This window comes from Ambystoma mexicanum, chromosome 8 (genome assembly GCF_040938575.1).
Source record: "Ambystoma mexicanum isolate Mex_15411 chromosome 8, UKY_AmexF1_1, whole genome shotgun sequence".
Classification (NCBI taxonomy): domain Eukaryota; kingdom Metazoa; phylum Chordata; class Amphibia; order Caudata; family Ambystomatidae; genus Ambystoma; species Ambystoma mexicanum.
Genome location: NC_090929.1, coordinates 617,747,227 through 617,773,303, shown reverse-complemented (window position 1 = coordinate 617,773,303; position 26,077 = coordinate 617,747,227).

The following is a 26,077-nucleotide window of genomic DNA, read 5'->3' as shown; positions in this document are numbered from 1 at the left end:
CAGACGCCCCTGCCTGCGCTGCCTTCCACTACTGGCCTCTGAAAACGCCCATTGGACTGCCTCATCCTCGGGCTGCGCTCATCCCGCTCCACGCGGGACAGTGCCCCCCACCCATATCAGGATCCTCTGGGACCACTCCTCTGCCACTGGTGCGACTCCGGGCGCTCCACCGCCCTCACCTTCCCAGGCAGTGCAGACAATCGCAGCGCCCTTGCCTGCGCTGCCCTCCACTGCTGGCCTCCTCAAACACCCATTAGACTGCCTCATCCTTGGGCTGCGCTCACCCCACTCCACGAGAGACAGGGGCCCCCACACACACCAGGATTACCCGAGACCACTCATCTAACGCTGGTGCGACTCTGGGCGTTCCACCATTCATATTTGCCCAGGCTGTGCGGCTATTCGCTCCGCCCCGACGACACCAGACGCCCCGGACTGTGCTGGCTCCTCTTGCCTGAGGCCCTCCTGGCTATTCTGCTGTGTGAACACCTTGCTTGCCCTCTGGGCGGGTCCGGCACTCCACAACACACCTGCGGCGAGCGCACCTCGCTCCCGCCCTCCTGGCTATTGCTGACCCTTTGCCGTTTGAAGGCCGGCGCCCCTCTACAAGCCCTCTGGCCCCATTGCTGACTATCTGCGTCACACACCCTGCGGATCACAGCGGGCCCCCCCAATATGTCCGGCAAGGCACGTGGGGCCAACAAGGCTGGAGCAATGGACAAATACGCCAAAGCCCTAGCTAAACAAGACCAGGCAGAGGCCGCCCCTCTCCACGATGACTCTGATGTTCCCTCCTGCCCCCCTCAGCCTAACCTTACATCTCTTATGGAGACCATGGCCAAAAACTTTGCGTCATTCCATGAGAAACTGGATGATATCAACGCCAACGTAGCCTCCCTACGCACCAAACTAGATCAACACGGTACCAGACTGGGAGAGGCCGAGACCAGAATTGGGGCCGCTGAGGACGAGGTTCATGCGCTCCAGAGTACGGTCTCCGACTTGGTGCGGGATATGAAGCAGGTCAAGGCAAAGTGCGACGATTTGGAATCTAGATCCCGTAAAAATAACATCCGCATTGTGGGGGTTCCCGAGGCAGCCCTCAAGGGCAAAATGGAGGTTGCAGTTGAGGCCTTATTGAGGGACCTCCTGGGGGATCCCCAACTCTCCCCCTTCTTCGCTATCGAGCGCGCCCACCGCTCATTGGCCTCACGCCCCAGGCCGGGCGACTTCCCCAGACCAATTATAGCCAGGGTCCTCAGTTACAGAGACAGGGACCACATTCTGCGGCTGGCCCGAGAAAAAGGGGAACTGAGGTTTGAGTCCCAGGTCATCCGCATCTTTCCAGACTTCTCCGTCAATGTTCAACTGGAACGCAAGCAATTCAATGGGGTTAAAAAACTGCTGAGGGAGAGGGGAATTGAATATGCCATGTTATTTCCCGCCAGGCTGAAGCTCACCCACCGCAATAAACTCTACTTCTTCACAGTCCCCGAGGAGGCGGTGAAATTTATTGAGTCCCATATCCCTATCCCTGACCCTGTGGGTGACCCCACGGATAGGGACTGAGCCCGCCTACCATATACCTGTTACTGTATTCACGGTAGCACTACTACCACGCTCTATATCTGTAATATGCTTGTAATTCCATGTATCTGCATTTTTTTTGTTCACTATCTTAATTCCGTAACTCACTGTGGAAACTTAATAGGGAATGCGGGTCACAGCTGTACGGAACACGGTTATTGCACTTATACCTAGACTCCCTATCCCTACAGCCCTGGCTCACCGCTTTTTCCCACGCTGTCTCCTCCTAGAATTCAACTGTATTACCGCTGTATGCCACTATATGGACTTCACCGTCCAACTATTTTCATCGGGCTCACGGCAGCAGCTTCCCCCGCTGCGATTGCAACGCCGAGTTTGGCCTGTTTAGTTCACTGCCTGTTCCCCTGTTTGGTTTGGGGATCGATCCAGCCCCGTTGGGCGCGGCGCAACAGCCATGTAACTGTGGGTGGGTTCCTGGCCACTGCAATGTTGGGGACTGCAGTGAGGGAGGGGGGTGGTGTTGTTGGGAGTGGGTATATTAACAAAAAAGGTAAGATAGTGGCAGCTTTAGGCAGGATTCATTCGGTCACTGAACTTGTGGCCGGCATTTGCATGACAGTGTTTGACACGCACTACTCGGATCCCCCTTAAACTCCTGGTAGATGGCCCTTAGGCTAATGTCTTGGAATATCAGAGGGCTCAGCAACTACACGAAGGCACGAAGGGTCATTGCCTACGTCCAGAGGCACGGGGTCAAGATCCTTTTTTTACAGGAAACTCATGCTCTCGCACAACTATCGTCCTCTCTCGCCCCGTCTTGGGGCCCTAACAAATATTACACTGCGTTCTCCTCACAATCCAGAGGCGTACTCACCTTGATACACAAATCCCTGGAGTTTTCCCTTCGCACCAGCCACATCGACACCCAAGGTAGATATGTGATACTACACTGTTACCTCGCTAACACGGAGTGCCTACTGGTCAACACATATGCCCCTTGCATCGATGCACCCGAATTTTTCGATCACATCCTCGACATCCTCCTCAGTTACGTTGGGGTTCCCATCATATGGGGGGGAGACATGAACTTGATCCTGGACCCTGACCTGGACAGATCCGGTGTTGTACCCAGAACACCGTCTAGGTCTGCACGCCGCCTCCATACACACATGCTCAATGCTGGACTGGTGGACGCCTGGCGGGCGCTCCACCCTACATCGAAAGAGTTCACATTCTACTCCTCCGTCCATGATAGTCACTCCAGGATTGACCTTTTCCTCCTCTCTGAGGGGCTCATGGGCAAAACACTCGGCTCACAGATTCTCCCTCGCACACTCTCCGATCACTCCCCGATCACGTTAGACATCTCCATGCAACCAGCTCCCCCTCCGCACTCTAACTGGAGGTTCAAACCTGACTCATTACGCGACATAGTCTTTAAGGCCGACATCCTTGCAGACATCACCTTGTTTTTTGACAGCAACAAACGCCATGACACGACCGACGGGGTGAGATGGGAGGCCTTTAAAGCTTTCATCATGGGCGTGTGTGTCTCCAGAGAGGCCGGGGTCCTGAAGGACATCAGAAACTCTCTGCGCCGTTCTGAGTCCAAGCTTGGGGAACTGGAGCGCGAATATGCAGCCTCTCCCTCTCCGTCTACACTGGCACAAATTAGAACGGAACTTGACTCGTTCGAGGACCTCGCCCACAGCGAGATAAAATACCTCTCCCGCCCCACTATAGCTCGGAAGTACGGCGAAGGAGAGAGACCGGGCCGCACCCTTGCCCGCCTCGCCAGGGCCGAGAGTGGCAGGACTCGGATTAACTGTGTCATCGATAACGAGGGTGAACGACACTGGGCGGACCAGCCCATTCTCGAGACCTTCGCAGGGTTCTATGCCAATCTCTATGCCCACCAACCAGAGCACAGCCCGCGAGAGTTAGACGACCTTCTGGACCGCATCCCAATGTCCCTGATCTCCCTGGCCACTAAAGAACAGCTAGACGCTCCCTTTACCCTCGAAGAGATCACTGCTGTCATCTCGGCCCTCCCGAAAGGGAAAGCCCCAGGCCCAGATGGCCTGACAGCCGAGTTCTACCAGGAACACGCAGCCCTCTTGGCCCCACGTCTTCATGAGGTTTGGGAGGAGTCGCTGCGTCTATCCACCCTCCCCCGGTCCCTGCGCGAGGCTGTCATCACCGTCCTTCCTAAGCCGGGCAAGCCCCCGGATGAGTGCGGCTCTTACAGACCTCTATCCCTTATTAATACCGACACCAAGATCTTTGCCAAAATCATTGCTAACAGGTTCCTCCCTGTCATGAAATACTTGATCCACCCTGACCAGAGCGGATTTGTTCCCGCCCGCTCCACCGCTCTAAATATCCGCCGACTATTTAATGTCATCTCTAGAATCGACCCCCAAGCGAACGCGGTGGCTGTGACATTGGACGCCCAAAAAGCGTTTGACATGGTCTCGTGGCAATATATGTGGGCGGTCCTGGGGAAGATGGGGATTGGCCCTTATATGATGTCCTGCATCAAATTACTATACACTGACCCATCGGCCAGAGTCCTGGTGAATTCGCGTCTGTCGGCTCCCATCCGCCTCCATCGAGGGACGCGACAGGGGTGCCCCTTCTCCCCCTTGCTGTTCGCCATGGCCATCGAGCCCATGGCGGACAGTGTCCGAAATAACCACGCTCGCAAAGGGATCCGCCTGCGGGATACTCCCGAAATCATATCATTGTACGCCGACGACGTGCTCCTGTATATCAGGGACCCCTCAGTGCACCTCGACTCGATTATGCGGGAAATCATTAAAATCGGTACATTCTCGGGCTTCACCATAAATTATTCCAAATCTGAAATCTTTCCCCTCACTCCTACAACCTCCCAACCAGTGTGCGAATTCCCTCTCAAATCGGCTCCCGAGGGTATTAAATATTTAGGGGTTCAGGTGTCTCTCTCAAAATCCTCATTGTTGTCCAGTAACTACAGGGCTGCCGCACAGTACGCTCACACCAAGATGGAAAGATGGCGCAACCTCCCCCTCTCACTATCAGGGAGACTGTCCCTAATAAAGATGATTATCGTCCCTAAACTTCTGTACGTATTCGCCAATGTCCCTCTTTGGCCCGGGAGGCAATACTTCGCGGCCCTGCACTCTGAGTTCGCCCGTTTCCTTTGGCACTCGGGGGCGGTGCGCAGGAAGTGGCAGCACATGACCCTCCCTTATGAGAGGGGTGGCTTCTGTGCACCTGACCTCACCCGGTACTGGACGGCAGCCCAGGCCCAGCATGCTACATATTGGTACCACCACCAGGACCCCCCCGCATGTCAAACTTGAAATATTAGCGACTGAGGAAGTGAATATCATGTCCCTGATCCTATTTCATTCATATCGAACACAAGCTCCGGCTGACCCGGTGGCCTCCACGATTAAGGCGTGGCGGCAGATCCTGCAACCTGACTCTCGCTCCCCTCCGTACTACAAATGGCTTCCCCTCTGGTCGTTCCCCGGCCTTACCCCCACACAAGATAAACTCCTCATACGCCACTGGTTGGACCTGGGATATAGATCACTCTCCGACCTGTTCCCTGACGGGAGATTTATCACCCCAGACACATGGAGGCCTGGACACTCTAGATCCCCACTCGAGCTTTTACAATACTTCCGCATTAGAGCGGCGGTCCAGGACATGTGGCCCTCATACCCGACCGAACCCCCTGAGTCCCCCGAGGTCTGCTACATAGCCAACTCTGCTGGGGCCAAGAGTATTGTATCCTCCCTGTATAAGATGCTGACGGCACAGGCGAGCGAGCCCCCCCACACTGCTCGAGATGCGTGGAGCCGCGACCTGGGACGGGACATCTCGGATGATGTGTGGTCCAAGATGTGCATACATACTCGCAAGGTCTCCCTCAATTCTAGAATCAGATGCATCCAATACAAACTGCTCAACCGCCTTTATTACACCCCCTATGCAATTGGGAAATTCGCCCGTGATCAATCCCACCTGTGCCAAAGATGCAGATCCAATGAGGCGGACCATGCCCACATGTTCTGGTCTTGTGCGGTATTGGCCCCGTTCTGGGGCGCTGTGACTGAAACCCTCTCTGAAATTGTCGGATTCCCCGTAGACCCAGAACCCATGTCTCTTCTCTTTGGGCTCTGGCAGGGGCCTGAGGCGAAACGTGTAGCTAAGTTTCTGAATGTGGCGGCGAGTGTGGCCAAGAGATGCATCCTCCAATGCTGGAAACGCAGGTCCCCCCCCTCCCTGGAGATGTGGCTGAAGGCCCTCACCTGGACACAATCCACCGAAGAAGACTACATCAACATGCTACCTAGCAAGGCTCGCCCTAAACACATAAGGACAGAATTCTGTAGTTATCTGAATAGTAGGGTGGACTTGGAACTACGGTCATCCCCTCCTTCTCCTAATCCGGGGGCGGACCCCGCCAATTGATACACCCCTCTATTGTATTGAACCTATGCTGAGCTTGTCTCTGACCCTCTGTAGTACTTATCCCTTTATTATACATGTTACAATATGAAATGTGTGTCACTGTCTTAACATGCTCTATACTGCCTGCTACTTCTTGCCAATAAAGAAAAGTTTAAAAAAAAAGAAAACAAGGTGTGTTTTTCGTCAGAATTCTGCCGCGCACAGTGCTTAAAATCCGAAAAGAAACCATGTATAGCCTCAATGGAACCCTTAGACATGAGTGCCTTACCCGCTGAGTATGCAGAATATGCCGATGTGTTTAGTAAACAAGCGACGGAAACCCTGCCACCTCACCGGCCATTTGATTGGCGAATTGACCTAGAGCCAGGAGCAGTCTTACCCTGCAGTAGGGTATATGCGCTCACTGAAGATGAAACAAAACATCTAAAGGAATATATAGACACTAACCTACGAAGCGGGTTCATTAGACACTCTAATTCTCCAGTCTGCTCGCCATTATTCTTCATACCGAAGAAGACCGGAGACTTAAGAACGTGCATCGATTATCGCGGAATTAATCGTATCACCATCAAAAATCGGTACCCATTACCGTTAATTCCAGTCTTACTGGATCAAGTGCGGAAGGTGACCACATACACTAAATTAGATCTCCGAGGGGCATATCACCTGGTACGAGTACGGGCTGGGGACGAATGGAAAACAGCGTTCCGGACTAAGTTTTGCCTGTACGAGTATCAGGTGATGCCGTTCGGCCTGTGCAACGCCCCAGCTGCCTTCCAGCATTTCCTGGATGAAGTGCTACGTGAATTTCTAGATATCTTTGCGGTGGTATACATCGACGATATCTTAATTTACTCACAAGACAAACACGAACATGTCAAACATGTCAAGGCAGTACTCCAACGTTTACGAGAACATGGTTTGTTCGCTAAGCTGGAGAAGTGTGAATTTCACTGTTCTACTGTGGAATTTCTGGGGTACTTTTTGACCCCGTCTGGGGTACAAATGGATCAACGTAAAGTACAAGCAATCTTAGACTGGCCATCACTGAAATCAGTGAAGGAAGTGCAATCCTTCCTAGGCTTCGCTAACTTCTACCGGCGGTTTATCCGAAACTTCTCGGAATTGATGACCCCCATTACTTCCTTACTAAAAAAGGGACGTTCATATGTTTGGAACGAAGCCGCAGAACTAGGCTTTCAACAGTTGAAACAAGCTTTCACGTCTGCCCCGGTGCTAAAGCATCCCGATCTAGCTCAGCCCTTCGTGGTCGAGACAGATGCCTCCAGATACGCCATCGGTGCAGTTCTTTCACAACGAGAAGTGCAGACAGGAATGCTCCATCCCGTTGCTTAGTATTCCCGCAAATTACTCCCTGCCAAAGCTAATTATACCATAGCTGATCGGGAATTGCTAGCAGTGAAGGCGGCCTTTGAGGAATGGAGACATTACCTCATGGGGGCACATCATACCGTGACCACCGATCATCGGAATCTACAGTTCATCAAAACTGCTAAGACACTTAGTCCACGCCAACTACGTTGGGCATTATTCTTCACTGATTACGATTTTCTTATTGCTTATCGGCCTGGAGCTGATAACAAAAAAGCAGATATCTTGTTGCGATACCCTGATTCGGACGATAAGGAATGTATTGAAAATCGGCCTATTGTCCCTCCTCCACGAATTATCGGGGTAGTCGGACGGCCTAACATATTCGAAGATGTACAAACAGCCATGACTACACCAGAGTTGCAAGATTGGTGTGGGAAGGGTTTACATCATTTCCTGGTGAATGGACTTCCCTACTATGCTAAAGCATTATACCTGCCCACAGAAGAGCTCCGAAAGGAGGTTATGCAATGGTGCCATGATGCCACTACCGCGGGTCATCCGGGTGTAGCCAAAACCCAACGGAACGTGGCTCGGCATTTTTGGTGGCCTACACTGCTACGGGATGTGCGCAAATACGTGACAGAATGCGACGTTTGTGGAAGACAGAAGTCCAGCCATCAAAAACCGGCGGGATTACTACAACCCTTGCCAACTCCCCCTACCCCATGGCACACTGTTACCATGGACTTAATTGTGGACTTACCACCTGTCCAAAAATACACTTCGATTTTGGTAGTGGTTGACTCGCTCACAAAAATGGGTCACTTTATTCCATGTAAAGGGGTACCCACAGCTGGGGAATTAGCGGAACTGTTCTTACAAAACGTAGTGCGACTGCATGGACCTCCATCACGAGTAATTACTGATCGTGGTCCACAGTTCACCTCCCGCTTCTGGCGTGCCTTTTGCCAGTTAATTGGTATGGAAGTAAGTTTGTCCTCGGGATACCACCCAGAAACCGATGGACAAACCGAGAGGTTAAACCAGGGCCTGGAGCAGTACTTGCGCTGCTAAACTGCAGACACTGAAACTTCGTGGGTTCAGTATGTATGGTTAGCAGAAATAGCGTACAACAATGCTCTCCATAGTTCCACGAAACATACCCCATTCTTCGGGGTTTATGGTTGCCACCCTAGGGTTTTGCCCACAGCTCCCAGCCCATCCCTGGAGGATATACCCACACTCAGGGGGCATCATGTTTATGTACAACAAGTCTGGTCTAGTATACAAAAAAATGTAGATGCTTCAAAACAGTTATACAAACATTACGCCGATTTGAAAAGGAGACAAAGCCCTCCATATAAACAAGGGGACCGCGTTTGGTTATCCACACGCAATATTAAAATGTCTGGCCCACGTAAGTTGCAACCACGATATCTGGGTCCCTTTACCATCTCTGCAGTGATTAATCCGGTGGCAGTAAAGCTGGCCTTGCCAAAACAAATGAAGATCCACCCCACCTTTCATGTATCCCTGTTGAAACCTGCACCCTCCACTGTCCCTACTAAGAAACCACCTCCAATATTAGTCCAGGGACACCCTGAATATGAGGTTAGGGCAATCCTGAATTCTCAGCACCGAAAAAATGGTTTGTATTACTTTATTGATTGGGTGGGATATGGCCCGGAGGACCGGTCTTGGGAGCCGGCCTGCAATGTGCATGAGCCCAGGTTGATTAGGGCGTTTCATCGAAATTACCCAGGAAAACCCAAACCCAGAGCCTTCTGTGCGGGGGGGAGTACTGTCAGGGTGCAGGCATTGGGGTTGTGTAGAGGGGAGCCTGGAGTGAGCTGTGGACGTGGTCCACACATGGGGAAACACAAAAAACCCCAGCGCAAACGGATATTGCCTTATAGAAGGCTTCTGTGCCCTCTTTGCAGGAACAAAGGCCTACAAACTTCACTTCCCAGCATGCCCTGGGCCGTAAACTACAAAACCCCACCCACGTTGGGTGGAGCACATCTGCGCATGCGCGCGCGCACGTTAGCACAGGGCTTGTGCTTGAACTCCTGAACGAAGAGGTCGTGTTCATTGCAGCTCCGAGGAAGGGGACACACACGAGGGGCCACACCCCAGCCAGCCATCACCCGGGCCCCTCATACACCTGAGATAAGTACCGCAAGCGCAGGGGAGCAGCTGCAGCACATGCCGGGAAACCCGCGCTTGGGCAGCAAAGCCGGGTTCAGGGGCGAACAGTCAGGAATCTCCCACGCGAAGCGGGGCACACGCAACGGGGCGCCGCCCAGACTTATGAAGTCCCCTTGTTCGGCAAAAGATAAGTGCAGCACGTAGCAGCCATTAATCCAAAGCTAAAACCCGCGCAAGACCCGCACCGAAGCGTAGCGATCCCACGAGCAGTGCATATTATTTGCATGCATAATTAGCCATGTGCACCAGCTAAGGGAACCGCAACTGGGAACACGGCGTGGCTTGTACTGAAGTCGCACTGTGCCACGTGCGGCTAGCGGCACGTTTATTATTTAATCTAATCTACGTGTGCATTTTAACACGTGGATCAGCGTGAACTGCGGGTCCACGTGCGGCCAAACCGCATATCAGGGTGAAACCCACTCAACGGGGCATACAAGTTAGAACGTGGCAACTTGGAGATGAGTTGGGGTACATGAAGGAATGTTGTTTACCCACTGGATGCATCTGTTGTGTGTGTGAGGAAACACCCACAAGGTAGTAACTCATAACTCTCTTTGCAGCATTTATCTGCTCCGGAGACCAGACCTGAGAGTGCGCAGGCAGGAGGCCAGCACTCAAAAACAGAGATAAGTCCTTTTGCTCTAATTGCCCCATTCATGACAGACTGTAATGTGGGCATGTAATGTATATGCTGGTTTGGGTATGCATGTTTAATTGTTAGTTCGTATTTACCCTGTCTCCCCCAGTCCTGTCCACCTTCCCTCTCCTAACCCTTTTTTCCCGTTATCCTGAAAACCAGTTCCTGTTCAACCAACGATTCCCTAACCCTTTTTCCCCGCCGGGGTCTCGGAGGTCTGTGTAAGCTGTGACTTGCAGGCACCCAGACCGCAGAGGGGGTGGTTGGTTCGTACCACTCCTGCGCTTGAAGATTGGAGCCTGACAGTGTCTTATATCAGAGCCCTGGATGTGGATAATAAAATGTTCACCCCTCAAGGGATTACTTTCTTTATCTCACAAAGGACTAAATGCTTGACTTCCTCAATATCCTATCCTGCTTTTCCTGAAGATTGTAAACTATGTGTGGTTAACTGTTTGAAATGTTTTGGGTTAAAAACTGAAGGGTTTAGGCCTCCAAATACCTCTCAGCTGCTGATTTCCTACAGGAAACCCCATAAGCCATTCTCTCCTTCTGCTTTGGCCAGATGGATCAAGTGGGTTATGCGGGAGGCGGGGGTTGACACTTCCTCTTTTGGTTCCCACTCAGTCCGGGGCGCTATGGCCTCCAAAGCAGCCTTTCTGGGGGGTAGTTTGGTCACAGATTTTAAAAGCAGCTGACTGGTCAAGGGAGTCAACTTTTAAGACGTTTTATCATAAACGTATTGCTCATGTGGCTGTGAATGTAATGCAAGGGCTTTGAACTTGCATAATATGAGCCTCCTGTCTTGCCATAGAATACCCAATCCCCCACACTAGCGTGAGAAGGGGTTTAGATTCTATAAAAGACAAGGAGGCGAGTATTAATACACCCACCCACCCTTACTGGTGTTTGGTTGTTGTTTCAGCTTTCAGTTGATGACTTAGACTCAGGAAGAAGCGGGATGTTCAACTTCAAGTTGCAGAAGGTTTCAGCTTCCACCTTTTCCATGGGAGTTTGTTCTTCGTTCTGTGTGGAGAAAAAGTTCGGTGGGAGTGTGAAGAGGATCAGCGACATAAAGAGGAGGTGTTGCTAGAGGAAGGGACCTATTTGGGACTGGCTCGCAGCCCATTGGCTACCTCCAGGGCATGACCTGCCTACCATGTTGGACTGGGATGTTTCCCATTGCATTGTTTCATAACGTTGTGTTTATTTGCAAAAAATGTCCTTTTACAAAGTTTGTATTTCTTTGCTGCTGTGGTTCAGAGTAAAGATTGTGAATGCATAATACTCGCCTCCTTGTGTTTTATAGAATCTAAACCCCCTTCTCACGCTAGTGTGGGGGATTAGGTATTCACAAATACAGCTGCTTGAACATTGACCAGTGTATGCATATGAAGCATACACACTACAAGACGGCCAGAGAATGTAACCAATTTACAAGCGCCACACTACTCCTGCCTTTTCTTGTAAACATGGAAAACTTACCTTCACCGACAGTCGTGGCTTTTGTTCTAGCCCAGGCTTTATGTACATTTGAAAAAGTGTTGCCCGCCAGAAAGTGGGTCTGTCCCTACCACTTCCTCTGTGTCGTTTCCGTGCTGCTGCGGTCTTGGTGTTAGGAGGAACTAGTAGATGCACTTGTCTGTGCATCCAGAATGCAGGTTCACCTCCTGAGCTCAAGGTTTGCATCCTCATTGGGGCTTTGGGCATCGTGTGATTGGGCCAGAAACTGCCTCCTGGGCTATGTGCACGATCAGTAGGCACCGTGCATGAATACCCTTATGCACTGATGGTAGTAGGCACTGTGCATGATGCTATATGCGCTTTAAGCACTCATAGCATTTAACAGTGCTCCCCTGGGCCCTGAGCCAGTCGATGTCAACGCCAGAGTAGGCTATGACGTTGACATCACACCTACTAGGCCCTCCCTGGCCTGCTGTATTCCCCAGGACAGGGCTCCAGAGGAGAGCACTGTCCGCCTGACCTGGGGAGCGATTGAAGGCCGGGCAAAACTTACCACGATACCGCAAATGGAGTGGGTTCTTTCTGATGTCCTGTTCTCGGCCTGGCTGGGCAGCTGCCTGGACCACTTCTCAAGCAGACTGAGAAGTTCTAGAAGGTGCCTGGCAACACCTAAGTAACCAACATTCTGGTGCCCATCACCAACCCCACCCACCCTCATGAATGTCATTGGCTGGCAAACAGCCAATGACATTCACTAAATAAATACCTGTTGCTAGTCTATACCCCGGCCCCCAATCTAAAGTAAGAGGCTGACTGGTGGTGTGCTGTTTGTGCACTGATTATATACAGGTGGGTCCACCCCTCTAGCACCCCGCCAGTCTGCTACATTGTGTGGGTGCAACGTAGTATGTGTGGAGCTACGAGCTCCATGCATCTACATAATTCAAAATATGCGAAAAGTGGAGGTTCCCTTGGGTTGTTTATAGCCAGGCCCAGGCAGCAGTCATCAACATTGCAGAGCGGTCTGAGTCACACGTGCTCTGTAATGTTGACGATTCGGCTAATTGGGCCTCTCAGACTGAGCAGCATTCATTATTTATTTCAATTTTCGTTAAAAATAAATCACTACAAAAATATATACTTTTTCAGTGTCTGCACTCTGCAGCACACTGCAGCACCCTGCAGAAGGCCCTTGGTGTGGGGGGCAGCACCCCCCCACCCTATGTAAGCGGCCGCCACTCAGTATTCTTATTCAAGAAGTATGACATTTATTATGGAGAAACTATAGGTGCAAGAATGCAAAGGAAAAAAAATAGGATTGGGTGTCATACTATTACCTTCCTTAATGGAAACCTGAAATCTCTGCAAGCAATGGATATGGGTCCATCACCCTTTCGAACCTTGGATTCACAAATACGACACTTGACTGGTAGCCCTATCTTTTGGACCAATGCTTCCCCTCTTGTGAACCTAACACCTCATCTTCCATATCGCTCCGAGTGGGTGCTCCCTATGGATCAATTCGAGGAACATTCCTCTTCACCCACTATGCCTCCGCACTGGGAAAATCTCTGCCTTCCTTTAGCTTTAACTACCATCACCTGGCAGAAAATATCTAGATCCTCTTTTCTTTCCCCCTTTCCTTGCTATCTCTGAATGTTGAAACAACTGCCTATCCACCATGTGCCACTGGATGGCGTTATGCTGAATCATGCCTAACTTCTCTAACACAGAACCAATCTTATTCCCTGACTCCAACAACAACCTCACTCTCCCGTCTGTCTTCTCCTTTCTCCGAGAACTCTTCACCCCTTAACCCATGGCTCGCAAACTTAGGGTTCTCTTTAAAAGCAACCTGAACCTCTCTCTGTTCATAATGACCACTTTCATGGCCGCCAGGCTCAACCTCCTTAACATTAGGAAAATATGCCAGCACCTCCCACACCATTCTGTTAAAACCTCTGTAATCTGGTGCTCAGAAAACTCAGCCTACTCCTTGGTTTTCCCTCTACCCTTTTGCACTCCACAACAAAGTTTTCAACTTTGCTACACAAACATTTTTCATCTCACCTAGACACCCTCTCACCACTTCATATTGTTACTATGTTGGATGGCTCTCCATGAAAAATTACGGTTTAAATTCCTAATGTCTCACCCCCCTTATTATCTCACTGACTTTCTTTACTCTCTCATCTGAAATCTATTATCCTCATCCCTCTTCACCCTACCAGTCCCCGCCCCCCTGTCCCTCCCGCTGCTTTCACTCCTTTACTTTACTAGCCCCGCCCCACTGGAGTGCTCTTCACCTGACATCAAAGCCATTCCACCTGTGGCTCTCTTCAAAAGAAAAAATCCAACTCCACCTGCTAGCATTTAAAGTAGCCTCCTTTACTCCACTGCTTTCACCAACCCCCGATGCACCACCTGACCCACTTCTATTACTCCCCCAACCCCAGAACAACACAAATGTAAATTCACAGTATGTAGTTATTGGCGCTAGACTCTTTTATGTCAAATCGTTTTTGATTTGTACTCCTATCCATGTCCCGATATATGCTTGCGCCTAGAAACACTTGTGTACAGGCGCGTTGTAAATTACTTATCACATCATATAATATCATGTTCTCACAATGCCCTGTAGAGGAGCAGCTGTATACTCGGGAGGATAGCTCAGGGGCAACACGCTCGCCTTGGAAGCAAGACGACGTGGAGCAACACAGATTCGATCCCCGGGTCCATGCTTAGAAACCTCTGGGTATTAAATGTGTTATAAATAACCAATTACAATCTTACAATCTTTACATCTGCAGGAGATCCCCCCCCCTTACTGCCCTGTATTGGAGACATGAGACCGTGCCTTGCTTGACACCAGCTATCATGCCAAAAACGCAGCAAATACTTGAAAGGAGATATCCATTGAGACAACCCTATCAAATGCACCCCCTAAGTGATGACAACCTACAGGATGACCTCCCTGAAGGAATATGAGAAAGAGCTAAGCAAATGAATTCATGACATCATAAGAAAATGTGCACGACGTCCTGCGATACTGACTGAAGATAATGTATGGATCCTAGAGGATGAATGACAAAGTAAGGAAATCGAGAAAACTAATCACAGTGGAAGAGAAGAAGATTACACGTTAACAAAGTGCTGCAGAAAACAGAAGTTCAATAAATGTACAGATGCTGAAACACAAAGTAGATCAAGTCATCATAGAGGCTAGCTATGAGTAGTAAATAGAATGCAGGCAAAGCCGCCATTGCACAGAAACTGGGCATTGGTGTCATGAAATAAGTACGCCACAAACCCTGACGGTAGAGGGGAAAGCTGTTTAGCAGCTGAATTGCAGGCTCATTGAGCTATATGGTGAGGCTGCCTGGCCTGAATTCAAGATTGTAGAAATCGAGGCCAGCTATCTACTCTGAAGAAGAACAAGTGTGCGAAGGATGAATCTTCTCACGTTAAGGTACAAGAAAGAACACAAAAGATGCCACGTTTTAATTCATTCAGAGTATTTAAAAGCTGCAAAACGGACCAGATCATGGTCTCCTGTTACACGAGCCCAGTATGGAAATAGAGCTTGAACTTGGAATTCCAGACACAATAGTGTGTGCCCTCACTCCTGTGCATTCGCAAAGATGAGAATACTCTACAAGGCCAAGTGCAAAGGCAATTTCATGGCAGAAGGCATGGGTGATTAGAGATGCTGGGCTAATTGGGTGATGAGGTAGTTTCATGTCCTATCTCCCTGCACCTGCAGTTTACGTGCTGCTAAATGAACACAATGTTCCAGAAATGGCACAAGAGTGTCAACCAATTGTATTAGTCCTTATAACGAAGGACCTTATAGCTTTTAAGACCAATGAGAGACTGTATATCTAATGTTTCTGAAATTACATGTTTTAAGAGGTAGGCATAAGTTGCCCACCTGATAAAGGACAGCCAATAACAACCCTAGCTCCTATATAAGTGTATATCTCAATGTTTTCCTTACCCAATCCAGACCCTTGATAGGTTTTTTGCAATTGCCACGTAGTATGACGTCACTCTGATGCATTATTGAGCATAAGAATTGTATTTTTAGTGGAGATCATTGAGAGACTGCATGTACGTCCTTGATGTTTGTTGTAACTGTCCTGTTTTAGATAATTGTTAATAAAACAGTGACTTGCCATCTTCTTGAGTTTGTCTGGTTATTTGGACTCAGAATTATTCTGATGTAATCCCATCCATTACATATGCACGTTCCAAAGGGCCATAAACTCAGCCCCTTCTTCTCCCGGGGTAACTCTCTCAATTAAGCTTATTGTAAAGCCCCTCTACCCAGGCACTGCCGCCTCCCTGTGTTACTGGTTACAAAGCACCTCATTTCTTATTGAAATGGCCTCCTGCTGCTTCAATGAAATACAATACAAATAAAATAACTACAATCACATGTTGAACAAGTAACACCCTCATTTTATATTTACAGCTAAAAAGAAAAAATGGCATCATCTAAAGGCAGTATCACTTTAATAATCACCTTGTGATCAAATGTCTTAAGGATGTCAAAGACTGAGTCCGTGAGACAAGCAGGGTCTTAGAGTCAGCCCTGTTAGACAAGCAGGTTTAAGAGTCACAAGGAAGGTTTATGGGCACCTCAGACTAGGGGGGTCTCGGTGTAAGAACACTTCAGACTACAGTGGTTTCAGAGTCTAGGAGGATCCCTGTCAAAGGTTTCCCCCCGGCTCACTTGAGTTCTCTTGTGGCGTTCCGCGGAGGACTCTTTCTCCCGGCCGAACCGGGACTTGTATAAGTGCGCGCGAGTCGAGTCTGACTCCAGCGCGAGCGTTCAAAGTTCCAGGAAGTCTCGTGTTCCAGGACGTCCAGGTAGAGGATCGAAGAAAGGTAGGGAGATACTGGAAACAGGGGAAAAGGGAAGAAAGAATAAGGGAGTTGGCCAGTAACTTGGAAGGGTAACGCCGAGCAGCACACACACGTCGAGACACTACCTAGAGATAGCGTTGAGACGCGCGGAGGCGCGGGGGCGTGGCCCATTTATAGAACGTGCCGTGTCCGACGTACAGGCTAGTACGGAACACGGCACTGGGCACGGCCATGTTGGAAGTATCAAGGAGCACACTCTCTGTCTGGACCAGGACCAGGAAGACCAGAAGGGGCTATGTCCATGGTTCATGACAGCATGCCTCCTCCGAAACCCTGTCCCACCAGGCTTGCCAGGGTGCATGAGATGGAATCTTCTCAGCAATCGAGGGGTGTTTAGGTTGGATAGTGGTTCCCATGTTCTCTCGCTAGGAGGATAGCCTTTCCACTCGACCAGGTATTGAAGCCGACCCCGTTTGTACCTGGAGTCACATATTCTGGATACTTCATATTCCAGCTGATTGTCCACAATCACAGGACTGGGTCTGCCGGTTTTCCGGGTGGAGTGGATGTAGGGTTTGAGTAGAGAAGTGTGAAAAACTGGATGTATTCTCTTCCAGGAGTCTGGTAGCTTGAGCCGATAAGAAACAGGATTGATGATTTCTTTTATGGAAAATGGACCATAATATCGGGGGGCTAACTTGTTAGGGCGTAGATGTCGTGGTAATAGTTTCGAGGACAACCAGACCTGGTCACCAATAGAATAGGAGGGTGCTGGTGTTCTTTTGGAATCAGCATATCTCTTAGTGCGAATCTGGGCCCTTCCCAATTGTTCCTTGGCTTCCTTGTGGATGTTGAGGAGAGTTTCAATCCAGGAATCAAGTGAAGGTACTGGAGTTGGATGTGGTAGAACTGAAGGTAACACGGAGGGATGAAAACCTTGACTGCAATAGAAGGGGCTAACGTTGATCGCTGAGTGATCTGAATTGTTATAGGCAAATTCGGCCAAGGGTATAAGGAGGGACCAATCATCCTGTACCTTGGTTGCGAAACAACGAAGATATTGCTCCAGGGTTTGATTAACACGTTCTGTGGCCCCGTTGGTCTGTGGGTGATATCCAGATGAAAGAGCGCGTTGAATCCCTAGAACACGACAGAGATGTTTCCAGAATTGTGAAATATATTGCGGTCCTCGGTCTGATATGATCTTGGAAGGGAGTCCATGAAGACGGAAAATGTGTTCTAGGAAAATTCCTGCGAGCTCTGAAGAGGAAGGAAGTTTATAGAGAGGCGTGAAATGTGCCATATGAGTAAACAAGTCTATGGTTACCATGATGGTCGTGTAACCCCGGGAAGGTGGTAATTCCACGATGAAGTCTGTAGCTATACATTCCCATGGTCTTGTTGGCAGTGTAGGTTGCAATAGAAGGCCCGCCGGTCTCTTATTGTCATGCTTATTCTGACTGCAGACAGTACAGGTCTTGATGTACTCTTGTACCTTGCATTTCATTTCCGGCCACCAAAACTGTCTTTGTATAAGACGGAGCGTGTTGGTTACACCACGATGTCCAGAATGAAAAGTATCATGGCAGAGAGTTATTATTTTATGTTGAAGTTTCGGTGTGGGAATGACCAAGGCATTGTCCTTGAATAAGTATCCTTCCTTGATTCTTAAGTTCCAGGGATTCTTCCTAGAGACGTCCTTCCAGAGGTCAGAGGACTGGGTTTTGGCTCGAATCTCTTCCAAGAGGTTGATCGCTTGAGCTATAAAGATTGTGTTGGGAAACATTGTAGGATAGGTCCTATCTTCAGTGGTTAAATAGTCAGGACGTCGGGACAAGGCGTCCGCAATCACGTTTTGTGATCCAGGAACATGAGTGATTTGGAATTGGCACTGGGTGAAGAAGTAGGCCCAACGCGCCTGACGACTGTTCCTGCACTCCATAGATTGGAGAATTTGTAGATTTCGATTGGTCCGTACGGACCTGGACTGGATATCTAGTATCCAGGAGTAAATGTCGACATTCTGTGAAGGCTTGGCGGATTGCCAACAGCTCCTTTTCCAGGACGGAGTAATGGGTTTCGCTGGTTGTTAGGGTTCTAGAGAGGTAAGCCACTGGGTGGTCCATCTTGTCCTCAAGCACCTGTTTCAAGACTGCTCCTATGGTATGGTTGTAGGCATCCGTTTCCACTATGAAAGGGCGATCTAAGTCAGGCTGAGCCAGGACGGGGGCTTGCGTGAATCTTGTCTTCAAGCGTTGAAAAGGCTTCTCTTGCGAGGAAGACCAGATGAAGGGAACATCCTTCTTCAGCAGAGCAACGATCGGTTGGACGAGCTCAGAAAAGGTAGGAATGAACTTTCGATAAAAGTTAGCAAGTCCCAAGAAAGACTGAACCTGTTTCACCGATGTAGGAGCAGGCCAGGCCAGTATGGCCTTTACCTTTGAAGGGTCCATTCCAACTCCTTCTGGGCTGAGGATGAATCCAAGGTAATGAACTGAAGTCACGTGAAAAAGACATTTCTCAGGTTTGACCAAGAGCTTGTTTTCACGGAGCCGTTGTAATACCGCCATGACATGTTCTTCATGTTTCAAGGGATCCTTGGAATAAATCAAAATGTCGTCTAGATAGACAATGACAAAGAGAAAAAGCATGTCAGAAAACACCCTATCCATGAAACGTTGAAAAACTGCAGGGGCATTAGCTAATCCAAAGGGCATGACTAGATATTCAAAGTGACCAAAGGGCGTTCTAAAGGCGGTCTTCCATTCGTCCCCTTCCCGGATACGGATTAAGTGATAGGCACCCCGGAAGTCCAACTTCGTGAATAATACGGCGCCTCTGACAGCTTCTAGGATATCTGAAATCAGAGGCAGAGGGTACCGATCTTTGAGGGTGCATTGATTTAGACCATGGTAGTCGAGGCAGGGTCTGAGTTCCTTGGAATCCTTCTTAGGAACGAAGAACAATGAGGCACCCGCTGGAGATTTTGAGGGTCTTATGGTGCCATTTTCCAAATTGATGTCCAGGTATTCTCGGAGGGCCTTTTTCTCAGGTTCTGAAAGGATAAACATTCTGCCAAAGGGAATTACTGCCGAGGGATCTGTCTCAATGGCACAATCTTCGGGTCTGTGAGGGGGTAAAGCCTGGACTATGGCAGTCGAAAAGACATCAGTATATCCTTGGTAGACCTCTGGGACTTGTACAATGATGGAAACCATGAGTGAGGTTTTTTGCTCTCCTGAATGTTCAATAGCTGGCGTTAAGGAGAGATCCAGGGATAAACAGTGGGACATACAAAACTCAGAGCCCAGAAACAATGACCCTGCTGTCCAATTAATGTACGGATTATGTCTTTGAAGCCAGGGCATACCCAGAACCATTGGGTAATGGGCTGATTTGATGATGTCGAATGTAATCTGCTCTTGGTGGTGGTTTATGGAGAGACGGACCTCTTTTGTCTGTAGGGTTATGGGTCCTGAAGAGAGAGGTCTCCCATCAATTGCTTCTACCGGCTGTTTAATGTTCCGTGACTCATATGGTATTTTATGTCTGATAACCCAGTCTTGATCAAGGAAAATTCCCATAGCTCCACAGTCCACCAGGGCCATTATGGGATAGGTCTTGTGCTTGGAGGGCGATAGAAAGGCCTGTAGCACCACGAGGTTATTCTGTCCAGGAGAGTTCAAGGATGTGATTGATGTGGAGCAGACATCTTTCTCCCGAAACCTCGCTCCATCTAAGGCCGGGAGCTGGCGTTTCCCGAACGCCGTGGAGGGGCTAAAGGACATTCTCTAACGAGATGCTTGTCTGAGGCACAATACATACACAGGCCGGTGCAAATTCTTCTCATCCTTTCTTGTGGAGTAATTGGCCCACGAAAGGCGCCTATTTGCATTGGTTCGGAGTCGTTATCAGGGGTTGAGACAGGATCGGATTTCACAGTCGACTCCGGAGGGGTTCGTTGAAAGGCACTCTTAGCCTTTTTCCTTTCAGCCCTTCTTTCCTGGATACGAAAGTCTATTTGTAAGGCTAGATCTACCAAAGCCTGAAACGAACTGGGGCGAGCCACTCTGGCTAATTCATCCTTGATATCGTCATTTAGACCCCTGCGAAATAAGGTGAAACTCGCTTCAGCGCCCAAATCAGCCTCCTTTACCAGCTGTTTGAATCTGGTAATGAACGTTAGCATATCCTGGGATCCTTGCCGAAAATCAAGTAGGCGTTCCTGGGCGCTGAACACTTGTTCGGGGCGGTCAAACATAGACTTGAGCGCCTGGATAAATGCATCATAATCGTCCAGGAGGACGTCTCCAGAGTTCACTAGGGGAGTGGCCCAAGATAACGCATTCCCTGTAAGATGGGAGATTATGAAGCCCACCTTGGCCCTGGAAGTTGAAAAATAATAGGGCTTGAATGTAAAATGCACCAAGCAGGAATCCAGAAATCCCCGTAAGGATTTTGGCGAGCCATCGTATTTGTCTACCACTCCACCCAGTATCACGCTTTCCTTATTGGCAGAGTCACGTGACAGCACTAATTGTTTCAAGGCTGCGTTCTCTGCCTTTAAGTTCTGTACCTCGGTTGTTAGCTCCTGCATGCCGCGCATGAGGTCCTGGACCGCTTTCTCCATAGCGGTATCAGTGTTGATCGTTTGGCGTCTCAATCTGTCAAAGGTTTCCCCCCGGCTCACCTGAGTTCTCTTCTTGTGGCGTTCCGCGGAGGACTCCTTCTCCCGGCCGGACCGGGACTTGTATAAGTGCGCGCGAGTCGAGTATGACTCCAGCGCGAGCGTTCAAAGTTCCAGGAAGTCGCATGTTCCAGGACGTCCAGGAAGAGGATCGAAGAAAGGTAAGAGATGCTGGAAACAGGGGAAAAGGGAAGAAAGAATGAGGCAGTTGGCCAGGAACTTGGAAGGGTAACGCCGAGCAGCACACACACGTCGAGACACTACCTAGAGATAGCGTTGAGACGCGCGGAGGCGCAGGGGCATGGCCCATTTATAGAACGTGCCGTGTCCGACGTACAGGCTAGTACGGAACACGGCACTGGGCACCGCCATGTTGGAAGTATCAAGGAGCACACTCTCCGTCTGGACCAGGACCAGGAAGACCAGAAGGGGCTATGTCCATGGTTCATGACAATCCCAGAATTGGAGCCTGTCTTAGTAGTAGGGCCTCTTGGGCAACGCTCTTCTTAATAGGAGGGTGGGGCTGTGATTCAGAGACTCTCAGACTAGGATGTGTCAGGAGTTATCAGCCCTCTGTATTTGGAGGGTGTCAAAGCCACTCAAATTAGATTGTCAAAGCCTCCAAGACTAGGAGGGTGTCAAAAACCTGCCCTGATAGAGAAAGGAACCAGGATCCCACATGACACCCATGGGAGTGTGTCATCTTAACTCTGACATTTTAGCATTTAAATATATATGAGAGACATGACAGATCAGTTTATAAGAACGTTCTAGACATTCCCTATAATGCATTGCAACAGGTGAACGCTCTCCTTTTGCCCCCAAAATATATAAACCAATGTTACACTGCCATTTTACACTTTACAGTCACACACTACTTCAATGCATTTCTACTTCTGATGTCAACTATAGGGGTGTACCCGCCAACATGTAAGAAGGGGCCCTATACATCGTTTCAAAATGGGCTCGTTCACACCTACCCCCATTGTTATGTCAAAGGCGATTTGCATGTGCGGCCAGATGTCCCACAAGGCCTAAGGCCTTCTCCAAACACTATATTAAGCAGAATGTAGATTCTATGTGAGGTTCACATTGTTTTGTATTGCTGGCTGCAAAACGGCAGGCCATGGCATCAGGGCCATCTTAAGCATTTTTGGGGCCTTGGGCATGGCTGTCTTTGGGGCCCCCCTCCACCAAACCAAAGGAATTAAGTAATCAAGAATATCTGGTGGCACCCCTCCCCCCACCGTGATCATAACCTATAGGTTGATATGCTGCCTCGCAACATTCAAAATAAGCATGTTTACTCCCTTTAAATCCCCTTATCCTCTCCATACTTGCCCTAATCAGAATGATAAACAAGTAGCATTTGAAGGCCACCATTAGCAATCTACGAAGAGGTTACTTCTCTTCTAGTATAGAAACAGGATACTTTTTATCAATAGCATCCAGGAAGGTATGCAGCCTCTAGTATTAATGCAGGAATGTATGTAAAAGATACATTTAACCCAGAATAGGCAGATAACTCACATTAGCTGGCTCAGAGAATGCAAAAGTGCTCAAGCATGGATAGAGCAGACCAATTGTAAGGAAGGAGAAAGCAACACATAGCACAGCCTGGATAGCGAATGCAGATTATAAAATACCAGGAAGGTGTCTCTATCCAGACAGACGAAGATTAGAGTGGGACATGGTTTTCAAATAGTGTTGCCATTGGAGATCAAGAGAACAAGTGCCTATGGTGTGCAGTATATCAATGCTCACTATTATAGTGGAAGCAACCCTATAGCCAGTGAAAGCATGAATGAGGCTTTTATGAAGATCATACCGTGAGAAGGAAATCACTCTTAAGGGCTGACAATTTTGAAAGGATTAGCGATTGGCAACTCTGAGAGGTTAGGCAATACAAGATTAAATGAGATGCCCAGGATCACACATAGCTTAAGGGGTGAAGCTGAGATTTTGCCAACTCTGCAATTTCTGCATTTGCTCTTATCATGTACTAAAACAATCTCATTTTATAAAACAGACTTGCAAAGTACACAAATCACATTTCCAAACCTGACCATTTTTAAAACCAAAATATTACAGAAGGGTGTTACACAAAATGGGAATGATTCTAGCTTCATTCTCTCCATCATCATATGAGTACCAGCATACCAATCGATGTGATTTAACAGATTTAATCTAGCTATGTCTTTTGTACTTTTAGGCTTTAAATACTTCCAAAACAATGGCTTGTGAAATTGTCATTCATAAATGTGCAGAAAAGCCTCTGACTTTTATACAAAAAGCAAACCTTTTTCTGTGTCAAACGAGCAGCCCTTAAAAGATGCTTGCCCAAGGCCTACAAACTCTGGTCCGCTCTCTCCTGTCTACCACCCCTTCCACTCAAATGGCCTACATAAGAAGAAAGATCAAGTAATGAGCTAAACGATGCCACCAGCATGCAAGAAGACACACCTCACAGAAGACAGCACAGTAATACAAGAGATATTATATGATTTGACCAGAATCACTGTATCGTCTGCTGGCAAAGCCAGGATACAAGCACGAAAACTTTGGTTCCACAGTCTTGAATTTGGATACTTATTCACCTCTTGGACTAATAGTTTATATGCTCATCTTTGGTGGGGATTGCCTAGGTTTTAGGACGCATCATCTGAACAAACCAATTTCTAGACCATCACCATACGAATGACATGTTAGTTTTATATAGCAACCCCTATCTGGTGCAGTAACATTGCTGATAATAGCACCTCTTATGCTGCAAAACCAAGTACATATGCAAGTAGGTTTATAAACGTCAGACATAGGAAAGGTTCTGCCAGCCTTGCTGCAATGTGCTCTTCTAATCTTTGATATGAACACATATCTCTTCAAATGGGTGCTTAACACAATGGGCTAACTTCTGAATCATTGTGGCACTCAATTGATCAATATGGATTTCAACTTTGGCTATTGCATATGATCAGCATAATTCCCTCAGGAAGGAAAGAATGCTACAGGAGTTGTGCCATAAGGAACACACATACTATGTATACCACAGTGAACACTGAAAGCATTACATGATTAATTGATCAAGGCAGATTGTACTTGTCAAAACAGACAGGCAATGGGTTTAGCGCCTCAGCAGCATGCCATAAAATCTCATGGCGTGTGCTATTTAAGTCTGGTGAACAATGGAATCTTACTTTAGCTCAGGCACCCTTGTGGGGTCCCCCTCCAAGGTGTGGGCCCTGGACAAATGCCCCGTTCGACCTCCCATAAAAACGACTCTGCATGACATTCCTGTTTCCGTATAGCCCCCACTGTATCGCACTTAGCAGTTTTCTGTAAATTAACACCCCCTCCGGTTACCCCTCTGCATATGGGGAAACTGGTAATGCTGTGGCTGACATTTTTTCTGCTGGGAAAAACCGGCATGAAGACTCGGAAGGTGAGGAAAACCTGGGCTTTTGAGAGGGAGAGTGGTTCAAGTAGAAAATGCACAAAATGCTCCCCTGAACAACAAGGCCACACATATCAGGTTCTATGCCAAAAAAAACACCTGTTGAAGGCCACACCCAAAAGAGACAGCCTTTTTAGGTCGATTTGGAGCGGCCTTCAATGGGTGGGATTATGCAGACTTTGGGGGGGTTTTACCCCAACACACTCTTGCAGTCGTTCCCCCACCCGCCCCGCCCTTAGGTAAAGACATCCCACGCCCTTCCGCCACACTCACCTGCTCCCAGGTTGGTGGGAGTTTCTTTCTTTCAGGGGTTTCAGTACCCAAACCCTTCTACGCTTCACTCCCCTGACCCAACCCTTACCTGCCACAAACATTGTGCCCCTGTGCTCCACCACACACAACACACACACACACACACACACAACACAAACACACACACACTTATCTGCTCCCTGCACCCGTGATTTCCTCTTCCAGGCCGCTCATAGAAAGCACCCGTTGGCCCCTGCGCACACTTGTGTGTGGAGAGGAGGCAGGCCTCCAGACTGCCTAAGCGGTCTTCGGGAATCAGTCTTTTTTGCCTGCGATCAGCAGATTATGGACAAAGCACCCAATACCAACTCATGCAGTTTTGATTGTGTCAGCGAGGCGGCTGATATGCATCCTGTCAATGATGGAAGGCCCTTGCTCCATGGGCCCTGGTGGCATAGGGGTTGGCTGCCTTACTCCTCCTAAATGCTGGTGTGCCCCTTTTGAAATATCTTCCTAATCTGGTTGCTCCCCCTCTCACTCCTCTGAAGGCTTCATGCTGTGAAGGGGCCCCTGTGGGACCCTCGCGTATGGAAACAAGGCACAATCACCACACACGAACTGATACGCCAGACACGAGGTTGTATTCCCAAAAGCTAGGGTTTATTGCAAAGCAAATAGTCTCAGTTGGCCAACTGGGTCCCACGCCCTGCGACATGTGTTTTCAGACCTCGGGGGACCCAAGAGAGAGAGAATCATACAACAGTTACATATATACAAAACAAGCATCTTACAATCAGTGGTGACACATATTGTATGTTGTTTGAACTGGGTCCGATGATTGACAATTGTGACGAGCATGACACCTTCAAACATTCATTTAGCAACAGTTTGCAATTTTGCGAGCCTACATACACAAGTCTTTGTTTTAAAGAACACAATGCTTCTGTTTTTACAAGCAAGCTGCGTGCAGGGGAGAGACACATTCCAGGCCTTGCTATCTCCTAGTTTCTATTCGTCTACTGGGGGTCAACTTGCTCTCCAGGGCTCTACAGGGCTCAGGAAAGGGGGGCCGCAAAGAAGAGCATAATTCAAGCCATTTAATGTTCACTTCTAACATTTCTACTGTATTAACAAGACTAGCTGGCACCTGTGTACT